Genomic DNA, 10580 nt, shown 5'->3' on the forward strand with positions numbered 1-10580 from the left:
CTGCCGCCAAACGATTGTACTGTATTCATTTCAGAATAAGTCATGGCATCAGCCCCGTAGCCACGGGGGGGAGGGGGCTACGGAGGGGCTTAGCCCCCCCCCACCAAATTTTTTCTCTTTGAAGCGTATATGATTTGCTTACACACGAACCGGGAAAATATACGAATATTCAAGCCAGGTATACTACTTATTCATGACACATGAGTTGATTCTATACAGCTACATGTTTAATGACGGTTATCATATGGTCATGATGTAATTCATTATATGCAACATAAGCTGGTATAGGTTATAGGTGTTACACATTTTCAGCCTCATCAACGCACTTTGTTTTTTACTCTGGCAAACGCCAGACGATTTTTTTCGTCACAAGGAAACTCCTCGAGGCTGAGTGTTAATATACTCTTAGGCAATATCAGTTTCCCCAGGTCAAAGTAATTTGCACAAAAAAGATAATACTTCCATCGGAATTTTCGGCCTTATCATATCAGTTCCAGACATGTAAGTGACATTCAGGTGTAGAGAAAAGAAAAACTTTCATCTTGGTACCAACAAACTGGTTTCAGCTGGTTTTAGTGTTTACAATAGTATAATACAGCATAGATTTGGTTCATTACTTGTTCATACAATAAATTCTGGAAGAAATATACGTAGAAGGAATAGTATAAAAAGATAAAGCCCCCCCCCCTTACGATGGGGATGGCCCCCCCAAATTTCAAGTCCTGGCTAACGGGCCTGCGTGGCGTCCTGAGAAGCAACGTAAATTGGACAACGTACTATGCCATGACAATGAGGAAGAAAGATGACGAGAAAGAAAAAAAAGAAAGCAGAGAAAAGAAAATAATAATAAAAAACTGTTACGTAAATGGAAATAGGAGAAAATAATAAGAAAAGGAGGGACATGATCATGCGGGTGAAGGTGTGAACTGGGTACAGGTGTAGTAGAGTGCCAGGCCGCTCCACCTTACTGCTTCTCGCCTCCTGCCTCTCTTGTTGCTTGTGGTGATAATACAGTTGTAGCCTAGATATCATGTAATTCGTGGTGATAGTGGTAGAGAGATAGACAGATAATAGATAAATTGATACAGACAGACAGATCAGATACACAGATAAATAGATTGAGAAAGAATGAACATTAGAAAAAGCACTAGTAAATGGAAAAACAAATAAGTAAAGGATATTCCGTAGAATGAAAGACAGAAAGGAAAAATTAAAAACGAAAAAAGAATGAAAGATGAAAAAAAATGAGATAAACATAACAAAGAAGGAATTTTAAAATATGGAGAAAACGAAAGAAATGAGAACGACAAATAATAGGAAGAAAACGGAAAAGCAAGGAAGAAAGAAGGAAACTGAGAAAGAATACACAAAAGAAGGCCATCATTAAAGACGGGAGGAACTGAAGACACCTTTATTACAGTCCCAGATCGCTGCACCTTGCTTCACCTTGGCTCCTACTTCTCTTGTTGCTTTATTAATGTGAATAATACAGTAAATAAAGAAAGAATAGAAAGGAGATGAAGGAGAAGTATATTATAACGAAAGGAAAGAAAACAAAAGAGGACATGAAAAGAAGAAAGGAAAGAGAGGAAAATAAAGAAAAGGATTAATAGTAAAGATAGAATGAGGAAGAAAAAAGGATGACAAGAATGAAGCAAAACGTGAAATGAAGGCCAGGAAAGGGACAAGAAATAAAATGCGTTATAAATGGTACAGGTGTAGCAGATTCCTGGGCCGCTGCACCTGACTTCGCTTCACTCCTGCCTCTTTTATAGCTTCTGATGTTTTAATATAGTAAAGAAAGACACGAGACACGAAACAAGGAAAGGGAAAAAGAAAAGGGGAGGAGACGGAAGGAAAGAAGTGAAATATGCCGTTGGACTGTGGCCAGTCTTGGCCTGGGTTGCAGAGCCAGGCCGTTGGACTGTGGCCAGTCTTGGCCTGGGTTGCAGAGCCAGGCAGGCCGTTGGCTGGACCAGTCTTGGCCAGTCGTGGCCTGGGTTGCAGAGCCAGGCCGTTGGACTGTGGCCAGTCTTGGCCTGGGTTGCAGAGCCAGGCCGTTGGACTGTGGCCAGTCTTGGCCTGGGTTGCAGAGCCAGGCCGTTGGACTGTGGCCAGTCTTGGCCTGGGTTGCAGAGCCAGGCCGTTGGACTGTGGCCAGTCTTGGCCTGGGTTGCAGAGCCAGGCCGTTGGACTGTGGCCAGTCTTGGCCTGGGTTGCAGAGCCAGGCCGTTGGACTGTGGCCAGTCTTGGCCTGGGTTGCAGAGCCAGGCCGTTGGACTGTGGCCAGTCTTGGCCTGGGTTGCAGAGCCAGGCCGTTGGACTAGCTGTGGCCTGGCCTCTAGAGCCAGGCCGTTGGACTGTGTCAAGTCTTGGCCTGGGTTGCAGAGTGCTGGCCTGAGTGAGCCAGGGGTTGCAGAGCCAGGCCGTTGGACTGTGGCCAGTCTTGGCCTGGGTTGCAGAGCCAGGCCGTTGGACTGTGGCCAGTTGGCCTGAGAGCCAGGCCGTTGGACTGTGGCCAGTCTTGCAGAGCTAGGCCGTTGGACTGTGGCCAGTCTTGGCCTGGGTTGCAGAGCCAGGCCGTTGGACTGTGGCCAGTCTTGGCCTGGGTTGCAGAGCCAGGCCGTTGGACTGTGGCCAGTCTTGGCCTGGGTTGCAGAGCCAGGCCGTTGGACTGTGGCCAGTCTTGGCCTGGGTTGCAGAGCCAGGCCGTTGGACTGTGGCCAGTCTTGGCCTGGGTTGCAGAGCCAGGCCGTTGGACTGTGGCCAGTCTTGGCCTGGGTTGCAGAGCCAGGCCGTTGGACTGTGGCCAGTCTTGGCCTGGGTTGCAGAGCCAGGCCGTTGTGTCCAGTCTCATGTCCTTATTTGTCATGTTATTTTTCGTGTCTGCAGACGGTTTTCTGCAGGTTAGGGCAGACTTATGGAACTGGAGGGGTTGGGTATCGTCTACATTAACCCCTGCTCTACTAGGGGGCTACCGCCTGAAGAAAACCATTTGCTGCTGCCAACAATATAATACTGTACACATTACATCATCGTACTGAAGGGGCAGCAGGTTGGTACAACCAACCCCAGATGTCCATCTGTAGTCGAAGATAGATAGATAGATAGATAGAAAAATAGACAGACGGATAAGTAGATAGACTGATAGATATACAGATAATTAGATAGATAAATAGATAGACACATAAATATATAGATAGGTGGACAGATATAAATAGACAGACAGACACACAGAGATACAGATGGAGTGAAACATTTGGGTAGAAAAGATGGCTGGACAGACATATGGACAAATGGATAGAGAAACAGATACCAAAAGATAGACATGGACAATCAGACAGACAGACAGGTAAACAGACAGATGGAATGATAGATAAACCAGTACATAGACGAAATGATGCATAGATAGACAGACAGACAGACAGCTATAAAGGGAACGGTAAAGACGCACTGACCCCAGGGGCAGCCAGTGTGAAGGTGGGAGTGGCTCCATCTCGGTCTTCCTCGCCTGCTTACCACTCTTCCATTCTGTCTCTTATTAGCCAGTCTCTTATTATCATCTCTTGCATTTTCCTCATCATACTCTGTTATTAATTCTCTTATTATTCTTCATGTTATACCCTTCATCATACCCACTCTGTCCTATGGCTTCCCTTGTCATACTCTTTTCATTAAACTTTATCATATTGTCCCATACTCTCTCCTTCCTATACCTTCGTTTATCATACTGTCTTTATTACCTTAATTATTCTATTTTCTTGATCACACTTTCTCTATTATACCAATTTTTATCAAATCTCTATTATTCTGTGTAATACTTTCATCATACTCTCTCTTACTCTGTTTCTCTAAGTCATTGTGTCTGCATATTATATTGTGTTTATTTGACTTTGTTCACAGATCTAGTATTGTATTCCAGCTGCCGACAAACGATTGTATTCAGTTCAGAGTGAGTCATGGCATCCTGAGAAGCAACGTAAATTTACCCAAGTCAAGTAAATATACTGACGGTTGTTTGGACAACATAGCAATGCCACAAATAATTAAATAAAAAGGGTCGGTGAAGGTGTGAACTGGGTACAGGTGTAGTACTGTAGAGTGCCAGGCCGCTCCACCTTACTTCATCTCGCCTCCTGCCTCTGTTGTGGATTGTGGTGATTATATAGTTGCAGCCTACATATCATGTAGTTAGTGGTGGTGGTACTGAGAGAGAGAGAGAGAGAGAGAGAGAGAGAGAGAGTGGAGAAGTGGTGAAGGTGTGAACTCATTACAGGTGTAGTAGAGTGCCAGGCAGCTCCACCTTACTTCATCTCGCAACCTGGCTGTCCTGTAGCTTGTGATATTGTAATACAGCAGGCGTGTATTCGGGTGGAGGGGGGGGGGGCGCACCCGGCGCGCGTCCTCCTGTTTGGCTGCTCAGACAAGATTGGCAGCATGCAGATATTTAGGACATAAATAAGAGAAAACAAAATATTTTGTTAAGTTATCACTACCCCGCGAACGCTGGACGTAATATTACATCACTGGTGGAGGCTCGTGCCCTTGAGACCTCTTATGTATTATGTCTACGCTGTATGTCCCACAGCTGGTGGAGTTATTTCCTGCAAGTTGATAGTGTTTGTTTTGCTCGGGCATGTTTTTAATAAATATTGTATAGTAAAATGTGAAGTAGCCTTTTTTTTTTTTTTTTTTTTTTTTCTGTAGCGAGCTGGCCTGTTACGTGACCAGCGTCTGGCGGGAGAGGAGGAGGCGGGAGGTGTGTTGCCATTATAAGTTATTTTCTTGCATAATTATTTATGTTGAGTTACTTATTTCACCAGAAACTCTTTTAGTTTGCGTTGCCTTAACATTTCCTTAAGTGTAGTCACACCCCTTTGCCTTGAGGCGGCTAAGGATAAATACTGTGTTTTGTATCGCTGGGAAATGCGCCTCTCTTCCCAGGTGGAAGGACGGGATCGCGCGTCCTCGGACCCCACCCCCCCCACCACTTCCCTAGCTAACGTTGAAGAGAGTAAACGTGTCTCGCTTATTGCAATTGCAACCAGTAGTTGGGCTGTGTTGTCTTGCCTTGAATACAGGGTGACGGGTGTAGTCGTGGGACTTGTCGGGGAGTGCTTTGGGTTGTCACTTGTATTCTATGGTAGAGTTTTGAGTTGAGTCTCGGCTACGTTTGGTCTGAGCCAGTTGGCCCGCAGTTGCTGTTGTTAGTTTTCCCTAGTGCCCTTACGTGACTTAGCTGAATCTCATACTTTCATTGTACTGTATAGCCTAAACCGGGGGCTGAGACCTTGGGGGGTTCGTGGCTGCGTTTATGGGTGTTGTCGGAGGTAGTAGTGGTTGTTCCCTAGGCAATGTGGCCGAACAGCCCCAAGTCACTAAGGAAGGCCACGGCCGAGACCGGGCTTTCCCACAGAGCTATCGGGGAGTGTATGTTGTGTTGTTGGCGCAGGCGAATGTGTGCAATACAGTCTTCCATAATGTGCTTAATAGTATGGAGTGCTGTGTTGCATCCTGGACAGGCGTCAGCGACGGAGTCATCCAGCCTCTTCTGATAACTCAAGAGGGCTGGATGATCCCCACATCTCACACTGGCCAGGAAGACCCTGCCCTCACGAGGGAGATAGGATTCAGAAGGGTCGATATCAGGAGGCCGTGCATGCAGCTGTGTGTTGTCTTCAAGTGACTGAATGGAGCTGCGAGTGTTATGAGTATGGATATGTTTCTGGAAGCTGGTTTTAGGCAGGCGATGGGGGAGAGATGACATTATTTGTGTATGATATCGTGTGCTGGGTGTTGTTTTGATGTTCCTTGGTGTGTGTGGATGTGCTGCCATGTGGTGTAGTGGATGGTGTGGGTTTGTGGAGGCTGCGGCAAGAATTTGTGTGCCTCTCAAGTGTAGATGATCTTTGATTTTGAGGACTTTGGTTTCATGGTGTAGGTGGTCTGTGGGTTTAGTAGCTGTGCAGCCTGTGATTATTTTTAGGGACTTGTTGTGTATGGTCTGTAGAGTGTTGTGGTGTGTTTTAGTGGGGTTGGAAGCCCAAGCAGGGCTTGCATAATTCATCAATGAACGTAAAAATTGTTTGTATACTGTGATGGTGGTTTCTTTGTTGTGTCCAAATGTTGTATGGGCAAGTGACCTTAAGGCGTTGAGTCTTGATGTGTTAATTTATCTTCAATGTTTGCTATGTGTTGTTTCAAAGACATCGATATATTGTATGTTATACCAAGGATTTTGTGCGTATGTGTGTGTGTGTGTGTGTGTGTGTGTGTGTGTGTGTGTGTGGTAGAGGAGTGTTGTTTATGGTGAGGTGTGGAATGTGACTGTTATCCTGTCCAGTTTGTTAGAAGGGTCTCTGTAGATTTGGTTGGGGCTATTTTAGTGTGTGGTGAACCATTCGTGGAGTGTGTTGAGGCAAGGTTGGAGGTAGTGTGCGGCTGTGTTTGCGTTTTGGTGTGTACGTGTAAGTGTTATGTCGTCCTCATAGGAATCTATGTGTATTTGTGGTGCGTGAGGTGTTGGTATGTCATGCATGTATCGGTTAAAGGGAGTAGGGGACAACACAGGTCCTTGGGGGACGCCATTTGTGAAGTTTCTGATGCCTGAAGACTGACCGGCAAATGTTACATGTGCACATCTGCCTGCTAAATAGTTTCCCAGCCATCTTTTTGTGTTATTATGCATGTTTGTGTTGAATATTTTGTAAGTGAGGTTGTGGCGGTGGGTGGCATCAAAAGCTTTGCTAATGTCTAGTGTGACCAGTAGTGTTCTGTGTGGTGGCAAAGCTGAATTGATAGCATCAAAAATTCTGTGTAAGGTCAGTAAGAAGAGTGTTTGTGGAGTGTAGCGGCCTAAAACCATGTTGTGATGGGGCTAGGGGACGTGAGGTGTAACTAGTTGTAATACCAGTTGTTCAGTGACTTTGGAGGGGTGCAGAGGAGTGTGATGGGGCGGTGTGAGGAAGGTAACGTGGGGTCTTTGTTGGGTCTGGGGATATTGATGATAGTGCCATGCTTCCAAATGTTGGGTATTATGTTGTGTGAGTAGCTGTAGTTTGATATGTTGGTGAGTGCTTGTATGCCTTGTTGTCCTAGATGTTTAAAGTGTATGTTGCTTATGTTGTCTGGGCCACAGGCAGATGAGTGCATAAGGTTGTTAATGATGTGCTTCGTCTGGTTGTAAGTGAAAGGTGCAAAGTCTGGGTCTGTGGGGAATTGTCTCTTGCGTCGGATGACGATGGGGGTTTAGATGGTTGACATGTGAAAAGTGATTGATGAGAGTGTTTGCTTGTTGTTTGTTTGAGGGTATGGTGTCTGTTGTTGTGATGGCAGCGTGTGATTGTGTAGTGTTGCTGTTGTTGAGTGTGATACTGTTCCGTGTTTTGTAGAGTTTGCTGGTGTTTGTTTTGTGATTAAGTGTTTGGAGATAATTATTCCAATTTAGTGTTTGCTGTTCTGATACTTTATTGTTTATCTGAGTGTTGAATTCTTGTGTTTGTTGTACGGTGTGTTGTGTATGGGGTGTTGGGGAGTGTTGTAGTGTGTCCCGTTGACTGATGAGGCCTTGAATTTCCTGGTGTGAAGTTAGGTTTATGTTTCTGTTGCCTTTAGGGATGTGTCTTTTGTCTGCTTTTTGAATAACTGTATTGAAAGTGTGCACAGCAGTGTTGATGTTTGTGATGGGTGTACCGTTTAGTGTTTCAAAGTGTTGTTCTGTTTCAGTTGTGAGGGCCTCCCAGTTGGCTCTCTTATAATTAGTGTATGTGTGTCTGTGGCCAGCTGGGGTGATTCTGGTTTTGGTAGTGATGACGATTGGGAGGTGGTCAGAGTCAAGGGTTTGATCACTCTCCAGGATGTTGTGGGGGCGAGGTTTGGGGAGCAGAAGGTGATGTCTGGGGATGATGGGAGGAAGAGGGCTTGGTGTGAGATATGAGCATGTTGATAGAGATTGTTGAGGATGTTGTCGGAGGTTTGCACCCTTAGTAGTATTTTGTAGTGCCACGAGCAGCCCTGGGTATTAGAGTGGTCTCTGCCTTTGGTGTGTAGTGTGTTGTGTAGGGGGATGTATCCTATTGCGTAGGATTAACCTTTGATTTCGCCTCCGAGTATTCCTGTTGGGGGTTTCCTGCATCCTTGATATATTCATCATTTCGCCTCTGAGTATTCCTGTTGGGGGTTTCCTGCATCCTTGATATATTCATCATTTCGCCTCTGAGTATTCCTGTTGGGGGTTTCCAGCATCCTTGATATATTCATCATTTCGCCTCTGAGTATTCCCGTTGGAGGTTTCCTGCATCCTTGATATATTCATCATTTCGCCTCTGAATATTCCCGTTGGGGGTTTCCAGCATCCTTGATATACTGATCATTTCACTTACAATATGTTTTTTCATTATCCGGTAACGTAAATGAACCTGCAGTATTTAATTTCCATTTGAGTTTTGTTGCTACGTAGTGAACAGTTGAGCAGTCAGGCGGTGGACTTGGCCAGTGTTTTGTTGTGCTCAACTGTCTCGTAACAACATGCACAGTCAACTGAGTTCTATAATCTAGCACTAAGTAAGTTAGTACTGGTGAGCTGATCCAAAGTTTTCTGAATCAGTGGAGATACTGTCGGATTACCGATTTTTTTTTTTTTCCCAGTCAGTATGGAATCAGCAAATAAAAGAAAGGTGACGCACCAGCCTACTTTACAGAGATTTTTTACGACTACAACTCCTCACTCTCAGTCAGAGGGAAGTGCTGAACCTAATTCAGCTTCAGCAGCAACGCCTGCATCTGAACCAACGCAGTGTGAAACATGTAATAGCATGTCAGATGAGACCAGCAACAAAACAGCTCCTAATGTGCCCGAGAATCCAGTGGTCCTGGACATTTCTAATTACACCAAGGGCAGGACAAGTAATCTTGATGATGCCACGAAGTACCGGCTTCTCAATGAAAGGGTCCCTCCAACTGGATTCAGGTTCCCATTACACGCCCAAAAGTAGGCTGGTGTCATGAACAAGTACTGCCAGAGAGACTGGTTTGATACTTATAAGTTCATATCCTTCTCAAGAGCACAAGATGGTCTCTACTGCCCTTGTTGTGTTCTGTTCCCCACAACATAGCCACATGGTCAACCCAGCCTGTTTGTCAAACAACCATACACCAACTGGAAGGATGCTGTATCAGATCTGAAAGGACATGCTACCTGCAATTATCATAAAGATTCTGTGACATCTGTCACGAGGATGAAGTCCTTTGTGAATACCATGCAACACCCTATGCGTCTCATCGACCTGTCATTGTCCTTGCAGTCTATGAGAACGAGTGCAGGCAAACCGTACATTCCTCCTCTCTATTCTAAAATGCATAAAGGTGTGTGGTCGCCAGGCGCTGGCCCTTCGTGGACATCACGATGACAGCACTGTTAATCCACTGTCCAACAAGGGCAACTTTTATGCCTTGCTGCATCTAAGGATAGATGCTGGTGATGTTGCCCTGAATAAACACCTGGAGACATGTGCACGGAATGCAACCGACATCCCGAAAACAGCCCAGATTCAACTGCTTGAGTGTGTGAGAAAGTACATCCAGTCAGCACTTTGGTCCACACTTCGGGATTATGGCTGATGAAGTTGCAGATATTAGCAACTGGGAACAGTTAGGTCTACTAGTACAGTACACCAAGGATCACAAACCCGTTGAGAGGCTGCTGCTACTTGTAGAGTGTGAAAAGATCACTGGGGCAGCTCTATGTGACGCTATTGTTGCTAGTTTGACGAGTCAAAATTGGACCCAGCAAATTGCAGAGCTCAGTGCTTTGATGGTGCTGGCAATACGGCAGGTGTGCAGAATGGCTGTGCTGCATATTTCCAGGAGACTGCAACCAGAGCATCATGCTTTCACTGTGCAAGTCACGACCTGAATCTTGCCCTTTGCAAAGCCTGCAGTGTGCCCGCCATCCACTGCGTGATGGAGACTAAAAACAATGGGGATCTTCTTCAAGTACTCATCACAGCGACAACGGCAACTAGGAAAGGCAATTGAAGCGATCAATCAAGACAGGCGTACTTCAGGTCTAAAACCGCTGAATAACACTAACAAAATGCGTTGAGTAACAAAATGTAGGCCTGTACAATGGGAAATATTACATCATACTACTAAGTCTGAAACTGAACATTGGTTGAAGACAGTTTATGTAGTAATAAAATGTAGGGCCGTACACCGGGTATATTTACCCTCTCACCTGCCCTGCTCCCCTTCCCGTCCTTTGATCCCAAGAATTGCCCCCCCCCCTCCACCATCCTGATGTTCTGGATCCGCCCCTGATACCGATGTGACTGACATAATGAACTGCAGCAAATAGTGATGGGGGTGATATTGATGATGATGTAGGTTAGATGTATTGCTATTGTTAATTGTTGGTAATGATGGTAAGTACACTAATTTAACACTGATGATAATAACCTTCCTACGTCTTGCCTCCTGTCTGTGTTGTGGCAGGTGATGCTGTAATATAAGAGAGAAAAAAGAAAATTAAAGATAAATGGGAAAAAGAAAACGAGAAAAAAGTAAGGAGATGCAAGGCGAAA

Source organism: Coenobita brevimanus, chromosome 108, assembly GCF_032717465.1.
Source record: "Coenobita brevimanus isolate Jiangsu-jjx chromosome 108, ASM3271746v2, whole genome shotgun sequence".
NCBI classification, from domain to species: domain Eukaryota; kingdom Metazoa; phylum Arthropoda; class Malacostraca; order Decapoda; family Coenobitidae; genus Coenobita; species Coenobita brevimanus.